Source organism: Thermobia domestica, chromosome 3 (assembly GCF_964235325.1).
Source record: "Thermobia domestica chromosome 3, izTheDome1.hap1.1, whole genome shotgun sequence".
NCBI classification, from domain to species: domain Eukaryota; kingdom Metazoa; phylum Arthropoda; class Insecta; order Zygentoma; family Lepismatidae; genus Thermobia; species Thermobia domestica.
The window spans coordinates 18,779,074-18,798,107 of record NC_137456.1 but is presented as its reverse complement, the minus strand read 5'-3'; the positions used below and the strand labels follow the sequence as shown (position 1 = coordinate 18,798,107).

The window sequence follows — 19,034 nt, the reverse complement described above, 5'->3', positions numbered from 1 at the left end:
AAAGAGTAGCGTAATACTTGCAATAGTACAAATAAATGAAAAGCGAAAAGGAAACGATAGTTATAATAATAGTTTAGCCTCGGTTCCAGCAAGAATCACATAACAAAGACTGCAGGAATATTACCGGATAGATTTAAGAGTAAGTACTATCAATCGCGAAGCCAAATTAACTATTGACCTGAAATAATGAAATTTTAAAAATAACTACATGTAAGTGTACGTTTCGTGTAGCGGGATAACTCGTATTCATATGCATGAACATGGTGCCATGTTATGAAACTAGTATATCATGCATGCTGAAAAGACCTTTTAACACTTTACTCCTACGCTATTATGACAAGAGTGTCATTTGGGGGGGGGGAGAACTGCTCCCTGAGTAAGAAACATATCCTTGTTTAATAAATTTTAAAACGTAAAACACTTAAGTCAGTGGAGAATCTTACTCCTCCTCCTGAAAAAGAAGCTAAATGACGCAACTGTACTGTGACCCTAAAGAGAATCGAGTTGAGCCTACTGTGTTTCTTCTTCGATTTATTCATAATAGGATTAGGATTAGGAATTAATTTCTAGGATTTCGGCAGCTATAGCCATGTTAGCCCGTCACTACGATTAGGATTAGAAATTAGATTTCTAGGCTTTCGGCAGCAATAGCCGTGTTAGCCCGTCACTAGGATTAGGATTAGAAATTAGATTTCTAGGCTTTCGGCAGCTATAGCCATGTTAGCCCGTCACTAGGATTAGGATTAGAAATTAGATTTCTGGGCTTTCGGCATCTATGGCCATATTAGCCCGTCACTAGAATTAGGATTAGGAATTAGATTTCTAGGCTTTCGGCAGCTACAGCCATGTTAGCCCGTCACTAGGATTAGGATTAGGAATTAGATTTCTAGGCTTTCGGCAGCTATAGCCATGTTAGCCCGTCACTAGGATTAGGATTAGAAATTAGATTTCTAGGCTTTCGGCAGCTATAGCCATGTTAGCCCGTCACTAGAATTAGGATTAAGAATTAGATTTCTGGGCTTTCGGCATCTATGGCCATGTTAGCCCGTCACTAAGATTACGATTAGGAATTAGATTTCTGGGCTTTCGGCATATATGGCCATGTTATCCCGTCACTAGGATTAGGATTAAGAATTAGATTTCTAGGCTTTCGGCATCTACGGCCATGTTAGCCCGTCACTAAGATTAGGATTAGGAATTAGATTTCTAGGATTTCGGCATCTATGGCCATGTTATCCCGTCACTAAGATTAGGATTAGGAATTAGATTTCTAGGATTTCGGCATCTATGGCCATGTTATCTCGTCACTAAGATTAGGATTAGGAATTAGATTTCTGGGCTTTCGGCATATATGGCCATGTTAGCCCGTCACTAAGATTAGGATTACGAATTAGATTTCTGGGCTTTCGGCATCTATGGCCATGTTATCCCGTCACTAGGATTAGGATTAAGAATTAGATTTCTGGGCTTTCGGCATCTATGGTCATGTTATCCCGTCACTAAGATTAGGATTAGGAATTAGATTTCTTGGCTTTTGGCATCTATGGCCATGTTAGCCCGTCACTAGGATTAGGATTAAGAATTAGATTTCTGGGCTTTCGGCATCTACGGCATTGTTATCCCGTCACTAGGATTAGGATTAAGAATTAGATTTCTGGGCTTTCGGCATCGATGGCCATGTTATCCCGTCACTAGGATTAGGATTAAGAATTAGATTTCTGAGCTTTAGGCATCTATGGCAATGTTATCCCGTCACTAGGATTAGGAATTAGATTTCTAGATTTTCGGCACCTATGGCCATGTTATCCCGTCACTGGGATTAGGATTAAGAATTATATTTCTGGGCATCTATGGCCATGTTATCCCGTCACTAGGATTAGGATTAGGAATTAGATTTCTAGGCTTTCGGCATCTATGGCCATGTTAGCCCGTCACGTGTGAGAGAACACGTCCTGCGGGAACACACCGTCCATGGAATCGGGGAGGAAGGAAGCGGCCTGGGGCCATTATATTAGATACCATCCAGACATTTGCCTGGTATGAATAAGGAAAACCCAGGAAAACATCACTCAGAATAGTTTCCCATTAAAAGCTGTTACACTTTTTCGACAAAGTGTTCCCACTGGGAATCGAAACCAGAACCACTCGCACCAAAGGTGAGAACCTTAGTGACTACGCTACGTGGGACCACGCCATTCATAATAGTAACACTAAAAAAACTAATACTATAAAAAAACTGTGTCAGTCTGGATTTTAGTATTTCAGGCGAAGAAGCTGTAACGTGATTATGGATGCATTAAGAAACATCTTCGAGGGAAATTAAATTCTTTGGACCGAGATCTATAATACCATGATCCTGACAAAGCAAAATCTAATAATCTGTAAGGAGTAACTGAAATCTGTTTTCTTCCTGTTACAAAAAAAGCGAAATCAAATGGTACTAAATCCATTAAAGTATTCACCAGCAGTTCTTCTTACTTAAGCTTTGACATTAAGTGACAGTATGAACATTAATGAACTCCAACGCTGAAAGCAGTAAAATTCCTTTCATACCTTTGAGTAAAATACATTGTGAAAACCTTTTCGCAGACAGATACTCCCTAAAAGCTGACTGAAATAGCTCATGGAGTGTAAATAACCAAATGAAGTTTGATTTGAAAACTTCTGTACGGTTTTACGAGAGAGACCCGCGCTGCTACGCATTATACAAACTGCAATAAAAAATGAAAAAATAATAATAAAAAAAAAGTCTTCGTTCGACACTCAAGTCAGCTATCAGCAGTCGTATATTTGGAGCTACATAACAAATGAGGTGATTTAGTGGGGCTTTAAAATATCATTCGCTGACGTCATCTGCAACGAGGTACGATCGTAAACCATCCGCCGAAAGCGATTCTCGTTCGTCTCTCTCGCTCGGTGTGGTTTTATTGTTAACCCGTGATCTGACGCGAAATGGAGCAGTGTGTAAATCACAGCCCCTTACTCTCATTCTTTTACGATTTTTAAAGTGGGAATTGCTACATAATTGGTTAAAACACTAATTAATTATTGTCATTCTATCTATCTATTATATATATATATATATATATATATATATATATATATATATATATATATATATATATATATATATATATATATATATATATATATGTGTGTGTGTGTGTGTGTGTGTGTGTGTTGTTTGTAGATAATATGGATACGCATTTAACGAAAGTTTGCCCCTGTTGTGTAGGTAACCAACATAACTTTAATTTAAGAAGTGTTGCCTAATCAGTTAGGAGTTTGTTAAATTTATGAAAGACATCTCCTCAACCCCTGGGCTATATACTTCTCCAGTATTTTCCCAGGTTGTGAGTCATATGTGTATCAAGTTTAGTTGAAATTGCTCTAGGCGTTCCAGAATCATGTTGAAACATACATTCACACATATATACATGTATATATAAAAATGAAAGTGACTGTTTGTAACTTAATAATCCTTCAACCAGCCAACCGATCTCGATCAAATTTTCAACATAGATGAAATCCGGGCCTGGATTTTTTTGTCATTTCACTTTGAAGGTACAATCTAGAAGAGAGGGAGGAAGAGATATATAAAAATAAATTGACTACATTTGTGACTTCGACCTCTTGAGCCATCCGACCGAACTCGATCACATTTTCAACATAATTGAGGTTCGGGCCCGGATGGGTTTTATTATTTCACTTTGACGACGCAACTTAGAGGAGGAGGAGGAGAGATACATAAAAATGATCAGAGTGACCAATATTAGTGTCGAATCATAATTTTCGAGGTTGGTAAGATGAACAGCGATACTTCCGTGTCCTTTTAAATTCATATTCAGCCCCGCAACTTGGGGAAGAGGGAGGAGGAAATATATAAAAATGATCGAAAATTACCGACATTTGTGTGGAATTCATAGTTTTCGGGGTCGCTGAAACGAACAGTGCACTTTCGATACCGTTTAAATGAAATTCAGCCTTTCATGTCCGAAATGAAACGTATTCTTTCCGTGCAAAGAACGGTTATTCTACTAGTATATAATAAGAAGAAGAATAAAGGAATATTAGAAATGAAAATGAAATGAAATCTCTGAGTTTTACGTCCCATGATTATGCCGGTTAGGCTAAAGGAGACGGTGATGATGAATAGTGAATGAAAGGGTGGAATGAAGAAAGTGGGAGAACCCCGAGAAAACCTACGCACACGGTGTTTGTCCACCACAAAGTTCACTTGGCGGGGGCTGGGATCGAACTCGGGACCCCAAGCACCAGAGGTGAACACTCTACCACTGAGCCACCGCGGTCCCAAAGGAATATTAGAATTTGTCTAATCTTTAACTCATAAAATTATAAAATCAATTATTTCTATAAGCTATGCCTATTTGGGATTCTCAACTACAATGGATGACACGCAATTCATTGGAATTTATTTTTATTTATTTTTATTTATTTATTTATTTTGGACTAATGTTTAATCTAAGATAACCTGGAGGACTACAGTGTGAGAAATGCTTATCTAAGTTATATATTGTGCTTAGACTGGATTTTGAAGAAATCTGATTGAACAATTGTTTTTGAAATTTGCATTAAAACTACTACGTATGTGGCTGACTACATAATAGACATAGTAACACAATATCTTACTCGAACAAAGAAAGTAATTATTTGCGTAGTATTTAGACTTTGTGTTAGTCTAAGTAAGCTAGTACATGGACTAAAAATAATATGATTAGCTAATATATGCAAATTAGCAGCTTACAGTAACATGTTGGGCACTTGTGACTAGTACTTATTCTAAAGTTCTTGTTAAAAAACAATCCAAGCTCATGGAGTTATCCTTTTCAGGAAATTCAATCAATACGCGATACGTAATAACAGCATATCTCGATTATAATATACTAATACGAAGTTTAATCTATATGCACAAATGCCAACGATCTTAGCTTGTCAGCATAGCTGAAGGTCATAGAAGCAGAGGACCACGCAACCACGCCTTTCTTCTCCATCTAGGAAGTCAAACACACGTGAAGGTCAGGGATTGTTCTTCAGTCAGCTCGCTACACTATATAAAGTCACCGATCCACGTTCGAACTATGTACTTCATCGAAGTCTCACACAACAATCACTAAACATGAAGGTTTTGGTGAGTAGAACTTTGTGTCAGTCTTATGTTATATCCAGACCAAAGGATTCTCTAATTTCAGTTTAGAAAGCTCTCTCGTGGGTATATGATATAATTAGCGGGTTTCAAAATTTATACCACAAATAGAGCATCTCATGAGCTACTTGGTATATGAACTGTTTATTAAAAATAACCGGACACGTCCGCTTGTGTTCTCGAAAATTCCGGTTTTAAGGAAGCGAACGCGGTCAATCTACATTTTAATTTAGCACATTGTATTCATAAAATGGTGGAAGTACGGAAACGATTGGACCGTTTGAAATGAATGTCTGAACAAAATTAGCACTAAGGTTGACTGGGTTTTCATTATTACACTTCTACTGAAATGAGGTTCCAATATACCATTCAAATCTAGGATACTTAGATATAAAATAATGTGTAAATGTATCCGCATAGAAATGAAATATTTCAGTTTAACATCCTATGTTGACGCCCATTAGGCTAAGAAAGACGATGATTAAAGCAAGCAAATGAAGATGGAAGAATTAGTGGAATGAAAAAGTGGAAGAAAACGGGACTACTCTGAGAAAACCCACAGACACGATATTGTCTACCACCAACTTACTCTGCTGGGATCGAACCAGGGACTCCACGCACCAGAGGTAGGCGCTCTACCACTGAGCCACAGTGACCCCGTCTTCGCAAAGAAAAGAGGTACCTTAAGCACCAAATTTGGTAACAGACAGACCTTCACCACAGCTAATCATACAAGTATTTTCCCCTTCGATTTTCGGATCGCGGGGCGAGGATCGGAAGGACAAAAGTTACACACAATTCTTCTTTGATTACTTTTAAAAACGCCTCGCCTATATGTAACCCGCATTGTCTCGTACTTTCGCGGGCTTGTATAACAACAGGATAAATACCCTGGAGAATAGAATAGTTGTGTAAACTTCTTCCTTCCTCTGTTGTTATCCAGAGTTTTGGATTAAGACTGGACAAAGACAGGTGCTCAGAGCTAGTATTTGCCATAAAACTATTCTTCCTGTGCTGAGGATGGGCAAGCTAGGGCAAAATCGATACATAGCTACTTATGAAAAAAAGAACTGTGGAAGAAAACGCATAAGCATCAAAATTTTTAAGGAGGAAATTATGTATGTCATGTTTTAAGTTAAGATTGTTAATATTTCTTTTTGTGAAATACGAAAAATAATCCTTATACAACTTCCGAGAAAATCGTCCGAACTAAACTCATCCCTGCCAGTAAACTACCCCTTTAGAACTATTTTCTTCAAGAGCAATAGATTACGCAATGTAGTTATTGACGCTGGTGATTATACCTGAGCCATTCTTTTCAGCTCAATGATTTATATGGGGAAATATCTATCTGTTTTCTTTGAAATAAACTGGACTTTCAGTCGTCTGACTTCTTCTTTAAAACTACTTAAACATCCCTTACTACCTGAAAATTAAATTTTGTTACACATAATTTGGATATTTAGTAATCAAACTTGCGTAATATTAAATTTATGTAGGAAAAGAAATGTCTTATAAGGATCGCAACTTTAGAAATGCCTTGCCATTAGTTAAATCCAGGGCTGTAGACTTTTCTTGCTCTCAATCTGTAGTTGATTTGATTCTCTGAATTTAGTGTCCCATTCAGCAGCGGTGAATCTACAGCTTAAACGTGGAATCCGAAGCACATGAGCTCCCACCGTGAATCGAACCCGACCCTCTCACGCCAAAAGCGCGTGAGGGATCTCTTAATCTGCAGTTCAATGTTGCATTTACACCGCTGTAACACTCCTCACACTCGTCCTTTCTGTACCAAAGCTGCGCATATCTCTAGAGAATCTGGGAAGTTCATAACCCAATTTACAGAAAAGATGCGACTCAAGCCTTTTCTGTAATCGCCGATTCAATTGAACCGATGACTACAGAAAGAATCTAAGTCACATTTGAAATTTAGTTTATGAAGTGTTTCATTTCTCTAGGAGTATACACAACTTTGTGTACAGGAAGGGTAACTTTAGAATGTGTTACAATGGTGTAAACGCAACATTGAACTATAGGCTGAGCGCAAGAAAAGTCTGCAGTCAGTGCCGCATTCCCCACTAGCCGTGTGCCTAGAGCGCAGAATTTTTTAAGGACATAAGATTTAAAACTTAAATAATACTTTAAAAATTTGTTCGTGTGAAAAAGTTAAAAAAAAAACAATCAAGAGTAAATAGAGGAGAGGTAGCTGTACCATCTAGTGAGTGGTATTTAATTGTAATAAATTGTTAATTCACTAATTAAGCATTATTGAATTAGGTTTTAAGTTAGGGATGAAAAGGTGGGGAAACATGTAATTATTAGGGACGCCGAGCTCCTAAATGCGGCACTGTCTGCAGTTCTGGATTTTAACAATTTTTCTTTAATATCTCAAGGCTACAGAAGCTCAAGGACTTAGGCCCTTTCTGCAATCACCGATTCGATTACAATATTACACATATATATTTAAAAAAAAAAAAAAAAATTGGGCCTTATTCAGAGTCGTTCAGACGCGTGATTAGTACCATACTAAAGAGTTCGACTAACGTGTTTCCTGCAGTAGTCAGGCTTTACTATGACGCTAATCATACACCAAAACGACTCTGCATATGGACCGTTATGTTTTTCCTACCATGATCTATTTAACTGTGTTGAACTGTTCTTAATCTATTGTCTATTTGTCTCTTAGGCTGTTCTTCTCTTGGCTCTCTTCGCCGTGTTGGCTGTCTCAGCTCAAGAAGCCCCCAAGGAGAACCTGAAACCCGCCGAACAGCTCTACCTCGGCTATGGCTACGGTTATGCTGCCTACCCAGCTCTTGGCTACTACGGTGGATACTTGCTCCGCTAAAGACAGATTCCATCAGGCTTCTTAAAACTCTTAGGAGACCACGAACTCTTTCCACTCCAACACAATTCTCAACTTGCTTTCTACATGGTTATTACGATTAGGCACTACCGTCATCCATCGAACAAAAGTGTACCGGTACATCAAATGAACATCTTAAAATATATAAAATAAATAAACTTTAAAATATATAAAAATTTATTTTATTTTTTTAAGTTTAGCACTATATATTGTCACCTTTCCTTATTTTTTCCCCATTATTTTTCATATACTACTATACACTTCTATATGATGCAAAATCAGGACTAGAGTGTGCCTCACAGTAGCTTATCTTTATACTGAACAATAAGTACTGTCATGTCCAAAATTATTGTCGCATGTCTATAAATATGTGTTGTAGGAATATAATTTGATAACGAATTCGTCCAGTATTTCTTATAATGTTGGTGTGTGTGTGATGGGCAAAGACATGTAAGTGGCAAATTTCATGTCAAAAGAGCAGTAAATAAGAACAATAAAACGAAACATTTTATTTTACTCATTATAATTTTCGTATTTATAATTCTTTTTTTATGAAATTTACTACAAATATACATTTTCCAATTATACACATAGTATCACTACTAAAAGTACCCTGCCAAATCATTATCGAATTATATTCTTACAAGAAGACAGTTATATATATGCGACAATCATTTTGGACATGAGTGTACATCCCAGGAGTTGTACTACACTTGCAAGGAAACATTCTGTCGAGATAGCAAAGTTGCAACTCCTATTTCTCCAGAAAGAACTAACCTTAAAAGCCATGAATTTAAGTATGGCACCCCACAACGAAGGCGAGGGAAAGAACACTCGCACTCACAAAGGCATAAATACTACAATCTTGTTGTGTCTGCTTTTTCTTCCTTAAATAATAATCTATTATGTTAATGAAAGATAAAGCAAACACACGTGCAGAGAAAAGATGGTAATCCCTTTTATAGAATTGAATATTGAGCTTCAACCTCAATATATCAGTTTGCAATTCCAGTGCAACTAGCTTTTTTATCTTTATTTCTTTATTTTCTTTCTACATCTGTTTTTTTAAACTTGTTTCCACCTTCAATGATAAGGAATTTGTTTGTGACAAAGACAAGACTAGTTTTCATATCGAAACTGATAACTAACTAAATGTATTTGACAACAATCAAGCAATTCATGCTGGAATTTGTTTGACTATTTGCTTTAGCACTGCCCGTGTAAGCTTAAACTAATGCTTACCCAAACATGATTTATGAATGTAGTAATCGAATAGGTCACCTTAATAAATGTAACTACAATCATCATAAAGTCTGTTTCCAAAAAGAAATATTTATTTTAAATAATATAGTTTTGACAGATTTTGCTGCCCCGTGCAAATGCAAGTGTTGCCAATATGGAAGTGCCGGTCAAAACAACAGTACTAATGCAACTTTTTGCAACATGACCGCGCCCCGGTTTGGCAAAAAAAAAAAAAAAAAAAAAAAAAAAAAAAAAAAAAACTCCCGCTCTTTATTAGAACTTCCTAAATAACTAATACTTTCTGACCAGAGTAATACACTTATTTACTAAACCTAAAATATCTTGTTTTAGTTTAATAGTGGTAACTTCAATTAGATTTTTCTATTTTGGCAAAATTATAGACTCATATAATTCAAGGGCCTGCGGTGGCTCAGTGGTAGAATGTTCATTTCTGGTGAATGGGGTCCTTGGTTCAATAGCAGCTCGCGCTATGTGAACTTTGTGGTGGACAAACAGCGTGTGTGTGGATTATTTCGGGGTACTCCCGTTTGATCCCACTTTTTTCATTCCACCATTTCATTCATTTCTTATCATCGCCGTCTCCTTTAGTCTAGCCGGCATAACCCTGGAATGTAAAACTTTCATTTCACTTCATTTTCATTTTTCACATAGTTCCTAATTAAAATAGGATGACAATATATGCAACAGCGGTTAAAGTGGTTCAGGATTTAGATTTCTGGGCTCTCGGCATCTTACGGCCCGTTACGTTTGAGGGATGACATCCCTCGGCGAGCACACTATCCGGGGAAAGGGAAGGATGAAAGGATTGGGAAAGGAAGGAAGAGGCCTAGGACCTATAAGTTAGGTAACACCCCGGCATTTGTCTGGTGTGAATGAGGAAAATCCAGGAAAACCTCATTCAGGGTGGCCGGCCTGAAAAAGCTGTTAAACTTTTTCAACCGAGTTCCCCCACCGGGAATCGAACTCGGAACCGCTCGCACAGCAGTTAAAGTGAGTTTCGAACAACTATTTGAGTTTTGTCAATATTTCTAACACGGTTTGAATGTGCGAACGTGCTTATAATATTAAATCCTTTGAAATATAAAGGAGATCCTTTGAAATATAAAATGTGTTTGGATTAGGCCTACAAAGCAATTTTCTATAAATAATTTCGATACGTTATTTAAAGTAAAATTAGGGGAAATATATTTTTCACTTTGCAGTTTTCGCTTTACCTTCTGTTGCTAAGGAGTGTATTCTTTTTTTTTTTTTTTTTTATCTTGGTTTCACTTAGTGTATGCCTATACGAGGGCACGTTTTCGATGCGTTATCCCCCGTAGAGAATGCAACCTAGATGGTTACTCGGTAATTTTACTTTCGCCACAGTTATAAACCATACTGTGAGTCAGCCAGTGTTTCAAGGCCTTACTGCCATACCCTTATTCTCATTTATGCGAATCACGAGAAATAACCCTATTGTGTTATACAGACTTTTCTGTGATTAGCTAATTTTTCGGAATTTCCTTTTTTTTTTTTTTTTTTTGTTATACACACAGTTTATAATAGCAGAGTTCCAATACTCTGCACTAGGGATGGCCACATTTTTTCGAAAAATACTTTCTCGAAAAATGGATTTTTCGAAAACGAAAAACGAAAAATTTTTCGAAAAACGAAAAACGAAAAATTTTTCGAAAAACGAAAAACGAAAAATTTTTCGGAAAACGAAAAACGAAAAATTTTTCGAAAAACGAAAAACGAAAAAATTTTCGGAAAACGAAAAACGAAAAATTTTTCGGAAAACGAAAAACGAAAAAGATCGAAACAGAAGGAGATGGAACACGAAGGGACGAAACGAAACTGATGAGAAATTTGAAGTTGCGAAAAAGCAACATTTCCTTCCCTGCCTGGTTTGATTGAAGTTATAAACAAAAGAAAAGAAACGCATCATTACATACAGATAAGCTTTACTCCCTGACTGAAATTGAATAGTATCTTATTTCGCTGATGCGGCGTGTTCTAATCGTAATAGCTATTTGAGACTGCTTTTAGCTAGCTATCTCGTACTCGCCTTTGTTGATACGGTACGTGGTTTCGTATTCGCTGTGACTGAATATTTTGGTAACAATAAAAGATTGTTGTTTAGAGAAAGGACACGTGTCCTACGATATCAACACTTCTGATATGTTTATTGGCCTAGTGGGAGAAGCATTAGTTCGTTATGAGGAATACCCAACTGAGTTCATTATATCAGTTACCAACGCAGAGCTTGTTTCGAACTATATAAGATAACTGCAAGAAGAGATATTTTCGGGAAGTATTTACAATGGGAAAGTCGAATATATGGGAACATTTCACTCGTAAAAATGATGGTGTTTCTTCAAAATGCAATTACTGTCGAAGTATTATCCACAATCGAAATTCAACGACTGGCTTGTGGTACCATTTAAGATCACGACACGTTGGTGTTATACAGGAAACATCAAGATAGCAGTCACTGGAAGAGATTATTGAGGCCGAGGGTGATCCAGAGATGGAGCCACAAAAGAAACAGAGGTAAGTGATTGTACATTGGTGTCATCTGAATCTTCTAGCCCCCTCCCCGAGTGGGGTAGATAAGATTTATTTAGAGGATACTCGTGTTTGACACTCTTAGAGTAAAAATAAAAAAATAACGTGACACGAACACACTTAGTGGACTATTTATCTTTACACTATTGTAACTTTTAGAATAATATAAAAAAAAGGCTGAAATTTTGTTACAAACTAAGGATGCTACAGTATCACAAACATCCACAAAGATCCAGGCCCGTGCTGGCTTACTAATGAGGGCGGTGGACAAGTCTACCAAGAGGGCGCTCATACAAACGTGATTACGTTATATATATATATATATATATATATATATATATATATATATATATATATATATATATGTGTGTGTGTGTGTGTGTGTGTGTGTGTGTCTGTGTCTTTTGGAAGATTTAATTCCTGTCTCCAAGATAAAAAGAAAAGTATAGACCAACCTGGGTGTAGAAATGCCTCGGAGCGATGACCATCCGAAAATTTTCGGAAAAATGCAAAAACAGACATACTACAGAACAAAATGTCGGATTGAAATTGGGCAAAAGTGAATGTCCATTATTTTTAGTCATAGATTCCATTAGTGTACAATCGGATAAAGTGCAGTGGCGGTGCAAGGGTGGCTCCCAAAGAAACTGGGGGAGCACAGTTATCTTCAATATTGGGAGACGGGCAGATTTAAGGCTTTTTTTGGTGGCGAAGGGGCAGATGAGACTCAGATGAATCTGCTTTCTGAGGTGAACATGTATATTATATATCAGGCGATGTAGATGAAATAGTGGTAAATATCAGTATTACAAATCAGTGCCATGAACTTATTCTGAAATCTGAATACATGCATATTTGTAATTGGTATGCTTCTACTTAGACCGCATTAAATTTTAGGACACTTATTTTATAATAACTTAAATAATGACTTCCCAAAACTATGAAGAAAGAAAATAAATTATGTATGACGCAAGAATACTATTATTTGAGAAAAATGATGATGATCTCAATAGCATTATAGGAATCGTTACAGGAATTAAATAAATAGACTAACAATAATTAAAGACGAATTTAATGTATTGAAATTGGGGGGCAGGCTCCCCATTTCCTCGGGATTTATGCCCTATCTACAGCTGATACAATTTTCCAGCATGAGGAGAGGCACATATCCTTTTCTGACACTTATTGCAATTTGTGTCCAAGTAACGGGAGCTGAATTAATACAGATTGGTGTGACGTAAATACGCCAGGATACGAAGTTCAGTTTGAAATATGAAAGAATACGATTCTTTTTTTAAAATGAAACAAGCCAAGAGACATCAATTTCATCTCACTTTCCTTTGTGGCAGTCGGACACAAATCATCACATTTCTCCCCCAAAAACACATTTCAAATCGAATTATTAAGGGGACAGTCCCCCGTAGTTCCAAGGTTGGGGACATGTCCCCCTCATCCTCTCGGGATTTGCGCTAATGACTATATGAATTTACTATATAGAACTGATATACAGAAGGACAATTAAAACCACTTCCCTCTAACGTGGTGTTTCGCAGGGTGCTGTATGCGCGGGACGCACTGCACCCTTCACGGGTTCTTCACCCACAGTAACAGCATGTATTCATTTTATAGAACTAAGCCATACAGAAAAATAAATAAAACCGTTTATCTTTGATGTTGTTTTGCAAGGGTGCCTTGACGGGTTCTTTTCCAACGATAACAGTATGTATATTGTATAGAACTGTGCCATACAGAAGCACTAGCGGATCCAGAGGTATCGTTTGGAGGTGCGGTTCGCTTTCTGGAAGATGAGATAGCCTAAAAGTGACCAGAATTTTAATTTGCAAAAATGGGACACATATGAATCCGGGGCTGGAGAGAAGGGGGGCGTAAACCTGATTCTCAGATTATATTTTGTGACCCGATTTTTTATTATTATTATTATTATTATTATTATTATTATTATTATTATTATTATTATTATTATTATTATTATTTTTATGAAAGTATATTCTTTCTCTAGAGTTAAATTAAATACGAACTTCCGTTTCGGAGGCGTGGCGGTATCATAATTCACTTCACACTTAGTCACCACAATATATCAGATGCACTGTCTTGCACAGTACTTACACAAAGTACTATATTGTCGATTGCATTTATATGTCACCTGTTATCTGCCACGAGCCTCTCCCATATCTCCTCTGTGTATATAAATATAGCTTCCCTTTGTTTCACTAAAGTGATCGCAAGAAAACATGAAGTTTGATATAACTATCAATTTCATTATCCAATAGAATGCCTTGACGTTCGTCGACCCCTATCCATGACATTTTTTTTTCACTGTCTCTCTGATCTGATCTTTGATCTATGGCGCTATGGAAAGAACATTTCCTGAGGGCAAGATGTTGGATTTCCGTTACGTTTCGTTTTGCTAAACTCAATATTTAACCATGATTTCAGTTTATCAACATTATTGACATTTTCTTAAGTGCGCGTTAAGATTGCGGCTACATAAGTCGTACCAAAATCTTCTGATGTATCAAAGATGAAGAAAACATTTCTATGATTGGTATAGAACCCAGGATTCACGAGGAGTTGGGGAGTCATTGATAAGCCTTGACGTTATGTGTGCATGGAATAGTTCATTTCTCAAGAAAAGCTCCCAACTATACTCAATTGATGCATTTAAAGATGAATGTGTAAGGAATTCAATTTCTGGTACATTCAGGAATTTTTAACTTAAGCAGGAGAGAGCAAGAAGACAAATATAGGATACTATTACAAAAGTGTAGACCTCTATACATAGGGTATTTTGATTTGTTGCTTGAGCTTAACGTTCCATGGTAGTGACATGACGGCTAAAGGAGACGTGAACTTATTGATTGTAATGGAATCCGAACCACATTTTTCGTTGAAATGTACCCTCAACGGGAATCAAACTGGGGACTTTAAACACCGTATAGGGTATTTTGTCCGAATACTCTGCTTTTGCAGTGGTATAATTGAGTATGTAAAAAAAAAAAAAAAAAAAAAAAGACCAGACGAGGAAGAGGGTGTTGGAAATTGGCTCTGTTAATTAATTTCTTAAAAGCAGCATTTAGAAACATGTATGCCTACAACAACAATAAAATTATATTATAGTAGCCTTTACCTAGGTGGGATTTCGCTCCCAGACCCCCAATTTGTTCGGAATACGGCCCTGTACAATGTAGAAAATGCTTCTACGTGTATTGTGGCACAATATTTTGCGTTCTCCCTTCTGTGTCTTTCATATACATATAATTGAATCGAGCTAAAACGCTGTCACGAAATTCAAACACCTCGCAAGGCATTTTAGTCAACCCTCACCTATTTTTTTTGCCTTTCTACTGTACGTTAAGTGGCAAAAAATGCTCAAATACATGTTTCATTATTTTAAATGAATAATCAAATTAGCAACTTTCATGTCTCTAGCCGTAAGGAATCCCGAAATATAGGCATCTTATAATAACAATAATAATAATAATAATAATAATAATAATAATAATAATAATAATAATAATAATAATAATAATAATAATAATAATACAAAACGCTGAAATATATATTGAATTGTTTTAAGTGAGAAGTCCATATATCTAATCCCATGTTTCTAACCTTCAAAGATTCTTAGATATTGATATCTTATTATGATAATTGCAATCCCCGCCCCCTTTTCTTTACACCTCTTTTCCCCATTTTACTGAAGTATCAAAAAATGTTGAAAAGCATTATTTTAAATGAGAAATCAAAATCAAAATTTCAGTTTTCTAACCTTAAGGGATTCGGAGAGATGATCATCTTATTAAAATAATTCCCACCCCATTCCCCCTTCCTTTCTTTGAATTTCCCAAAAATCCTTCCTTAGTGATACCTTAGATCGAAAATCTTATCTACTGTCCGAATTTCAAGTTTCTAGCTTAAGCGGTTTGGCCTGTGCGAAGATCAGGACGACTTCTTTATATATGATTACAATAACAGCTTGTAGCTTGTATTATTTCCTAAGAAAAGATGAAATGCCATTAAAAGTCACAATGAATGTTTCCGTGTTGAACCCCAAAAGTCACAGTTCTTTGTTGATGTAGTAGCTAGCGGACATACCTTTGATAATTGATGCATGAGGTTCTGTGGTTTGATACAAGGTAAGTGAACATAGAACGCACTGCAGTGGTTCAGATCCAACTTTAAACTCTAGTTCTCGTTCTGTAAAGCATCGCTTTTGACAAACGACATAAATACATATCAATCAATCAACCAACCGAAAAGTCTCCTTTTAGATTCAGAGAGCTTTTCGGTAAGGAGCGCTGAATATTCTATATTTCTCTTTATTCAAAGTAAATGTAATTGAAGATTCGGGTTTTGAATCACACATCATTTTTTTCTAGGATATAATTTTAAAATATACATTTTTAGTTCAAAGAGTGATCCATCTTTCCTTCTTCCTACAGCTGTTCGTTCAACGAATAAATCATTCTCGCTCGTTTGCGGCTTATGGTGACAGTCTCAAGGAACTAGGGACAGAAGTATTCACAATTTAAATATGTCTGTATTAAGTACCATACATTTTGATTAGACTCTGCTAGGCTTGTCACACAGATTGGATCGGCCAGATTGAAAAGACAATATTTTTATTTCCGAAAGTAAACTGGAAGTAAAATACCTTTGGGGGAGCGGTCGCCCCCTCCGCCCCCACGTGGTCGTGGATCCACCAATATACAGAAGAATAAATTAAACTTTTATCTTTGATGTTGTTTTGCAAGGGTGCCTTACGTAAAAGGCGCACTGTACTCTTCACGGTTTCTTTACCCACAGTAACAGTAAGTATTTATTGTATAGAACTGTGTCATACCGCAGAATAAATTAAACCGTTTATCTTTGATTTGGTTTCACAAGGGCGCCTTATATAAAGGGCGCATTGTACCTTTCACGGGTTCTTTACCAACAGTAATAGTATGCATTCATTGTACAGAACTATGCCATACAGAAGAATAAATAAAACCGTTTATCTTTGGTGAGGTTCCGCAAGGGCGCCTTATATAGAGGGCGCACTGTAACCTTCATGGGTTTTTTACCAACAGTAACAGTATGTATTCATTGTACAAAATTGTGCCATACAGAAGAATAAATAAAACTGTTTATTTTTGATGTAGTTCGCGAGGGCGTCTTATGTAAAGAACGCGCTGTATTCACCACCAGTTCTTTAGCAATAATAAATGTAAGAATTTATTAGATCTATATATATATATAAAAGTTGTACCTTTATTTATAATGAGATGTTTGGGAGGGCGCACCGGAACATGTCCCGGTGGGCCAGCACGGGCCTTCAAAGATCCAAATGTTTTAGGCTTCTATAATAGTAATAAATAATAACTTGGACGGGGCATGCACATCCACAGCACATTAGCACATTACATACTATGATCATGATATGATTTATTTCAAATAAATAGGTACAAAGTTGTCATCATAGGTATTCTGCCATTATTGGCAAGTCACTTGCCGCAACTGAGAAGCTTCCATGCTCCTTAGTCTTCACGTAAGGGATTGAAAATTTGACTTTTTTTCCAGAAAGATTTTATTTCGATAACTGCTTGGATGAGTATCATATCCAACAACATAGAAGGTTTTCAACGGACGTAAAGATCATAATGCAGTTTACAGCAATTTGATATCTCAAACTGATCTGGAGATGTGATACACATTGGTAAAGTTTGCAACACTGGTTAAAATTATGTAATTGCAAGAATTTATTGTAATTACAAGTACCAAAATCTGTTTCTGTAATGTTATAAAAGCAAAGAGAATCAAGATACATTACGAACAATCCCCAAATACGTCATTTTTAGGAGTATCACTATCAGTATTCACGTTTTTCATATCTCCTGAACGATTTGAGATATCAAATTGCTGTAACGGCTCCGAGAAGTTTACGTCTTTTGAGAATCACCTACGTGATTAGACGTTCTGTTTATGTAAGAAATTTTTCGAAAAAAGTCTAATTTTTAATTTCTTGTATTCATTCGAAATAAGCCATGGTCATAGTATTCGACACTAAGGTATTTCGGGTTTGCATTTCACTGTCCGTGTCACTTCTTTTCATAGACAGATCCAGGGGGGGAAAGGTTATTCACCTCCCTGAGTTTCACAATCACCAGTGCTGCAAAAGTCGGTGAGAGAGAAAACAGAATCTTTCACTACCTTCTTTCCTCACCGTTGAATTCGTCCTGAATCCGCCTCTGCTTTTATTAATACTATTATCAGGTTTCTAAAGTTTAGATGCTTGTCATATTGCAGCGTCCTTAATTTGCAACACTGAATAACAAATTTGTGTTGTAAGGTTTCGTTTAATATTTAGATTTGAGATATGTAATAACATGGCATAGTGGCGTTAAAAATATAACTTTATATTATGTTGGCAACACTATTAATTTGTTGGTACTGCAGAGTTTATTAGACAGAGTTCCCTTGTCGTTATTTGCATCTTACAAAATTCCAGCCATTTTTGTCAATTAGTTTCAAAATTACATGGGCGTATCAAGATAAATGGCCCATCTCAAATTTTTATACTATAAAGTGGAGAAGTTTCATATAATATAAGCCTAATTAATCATTTTTTTCTTTCTTTAAATGTAAAATCTCAAATGATTGTTGTGTTTTCTTCTTTTAAAGAGACTCAAAATATTTTTCAAGTGAAAAGAAAACATATAAATAGAAGATTCGCAATCTAGTTTTTATTTTAAGCTCAACACCTTGCAAATGTGTTCCGATGATGATGAGGATATTGGTTTTAGTTTAGCGTCCTACTCAGCTATAGAGACGTGAACTCAGCATAACATGAGATACAAACCACTTAAGCTCCAGGCTGGAATCGAACCCGGTCTCCCGAACCGAAAACGCATACGCTAAACATATAGTCACGAGGGACCTCGAATGGGGCTGCGTAACTAAGGGAGATGCTGATGAGCAAAATAATGGATGAAATGGTGCAACGCTATGAAATGAGGAAACGGGAGAACCCCGAGAAAACCCACGAGCACGGTGTTTGTCCACCACAAGGTCCACACGGTGCGAGCTGGGATCGAACCAGGGACCCCAAGCACCGGAGGTGAACTACCACTGAGCCACCGCGCCCCCATAGGAAATTGTTCAAGGTTATGTACATACAAAGCTCAAGCGACTGAG

General features: G+C 36.7%; 1 protein-coding gene and 1 long non-coding RNA gene across 3 annotated transcripts in view; one reads left to right on the top strand and one right to left on the bottom strand.

Annotated features, from left to right (window-relative positions):
- Dus1 (Dihydrouridine synthase 1) overlaps window positions 1–19,034 on the bottom strand; it is a 314,851-nt gene that overhangs the window by 108,144 nt on the left and 187,673 nt on the right. The gene's annotated exons all lie outside the window — the stretch shown is intronic.
- LOC145680217 (uncharacterized) lies at window positions 5,014–8,203 on the top strand. The gene is made up of 2 exons (XR_014130621.1): window positions 5,014–5,149; window positions 7,851–8,203. It is a non-coding gene; the product is annotated as an uncharacterized LOC145680217 (long non-coding RNA).